Below are 1,149 nucleotides of genomic sequence, written 5' to 3' on the forward strand. Positions count from 1 at the left end.
CTCCGAAATGGCCACAACATCGAAGTCCCAGGTACCAACCCATGCTGCCAGTTCCCCTACCTTGTTTTGTATACTCCTGGCATTGAAGTAGACACACTTCAAACCACCTACCTGAACACTGGCCCCCTCCTGCGACGTCAAATCTGTGCTCCTGACCTCTATACTCTCATTCTCCCTTACCCTAAAACTACAATCCAGGTTCCCATGCCCCTGCTGCATTAGTTTAAACCCCCCCAAAGAGCACTAACAAATCTCCCCCCCCAGGATATTTGTGCCCCTCAGGTTCAAGAAGATTTTTATGTACTGACATTTCATCAGAATACATTGAATGATGAAACAAATTGATGCTTAAATGATATAACACCGCATTTTTCGAACAAATGGCTCCAAGATTGCCATTATTTCGCTGCGAGTAGGGTTCGAACCTACGCAGAGAAACCCCATTGGATTTCGAGTCCAACGCCTTAACCACTCGGCCATCGCAGCTGATGGTGTGTGGTTCAGCCATGCTTATCTCTTTAAATGTCAAGGGTTGCTGTTGGTCTTCTCTTTTGTTGAGGTTGGTCATTTCCTGGAAGATATGTGTTGCCAATGTTACTGGGCACTTGTGTGGCAACAAATGGCAAGTGACTTGCTGCTCGATTTGCAATGAGATCCTCAAGGTTGCTTATGTGCACCGTCTCTGTATTAGGAGGTTCCTGGTGACAACGGCATCCTGTACACATTTGACCATGGGTAAATGGACCTGCCCTTCAGGATGTCTCCCATTGTCTCTCTCGGTGTTATTTCTCTCTCGGTGTTATCTCCATCAGATTTGATGGACCCCTCTTCGACCTCCTCCTCCAATGATGTAGATGTTTTGCTGGACTTTGGCCCGTTTATGTGAGTGCACCTCCACTGTGCCATTTTATGGTTCACGCATCAAACAACCACTTTCCTCAACACCTTTGGAGGTGAGTACTGGAGCGCTCGTCTGAAGTGATCAAGGCAACTGACCTGCACCTTCAACAGGCCAATAGCCTCCTCGATGACTGTCTTCGATTGCTCTGTTTCCTAACACCAAAAGGGAGTCGGCAGCCATCTCTTTAATGGGTACCCTTTGTTCCCCAAAAGCCAACCACAGGCCTGAGGTCCACGCTGGAAAGGTCG

The 1,149-nt window shown here is 47.9% G+C and overlaps 1 non-coding gene across 1 annotated transcript; it reads right to left on the minus strand.

The window, feature by feature from the left end:
* Positions 1 to 404: 404 nt before the first annotated feature.
* trnas-cga (transfer RNA serine (anticodon CGA)) lies at positions 405 to 486 on the minus strand. Its single transcript has one exon. It is a non-coding gene; the product is annotated as a tRNA-Ser (tRNA).
* Between the last annotated feature and the right edge of the window lie 663 nt (positions 487 to 1,149).

This window comes from Scyliorhinus torazame, chromosome 8, assembly GCF_047496885.1.
Source record: "Scyliorhinus torazame isolate Kashiwa2021f chromosome 8, sScyTor2.1, whole genome shotgun sequence".
NCBI lineage: Eukaryota > Metazoa > Chordata > Chondrichthyes > Carcharhiniformes > Scyliorhinidae > Scyliorhinus > Scyliorhinus torazame.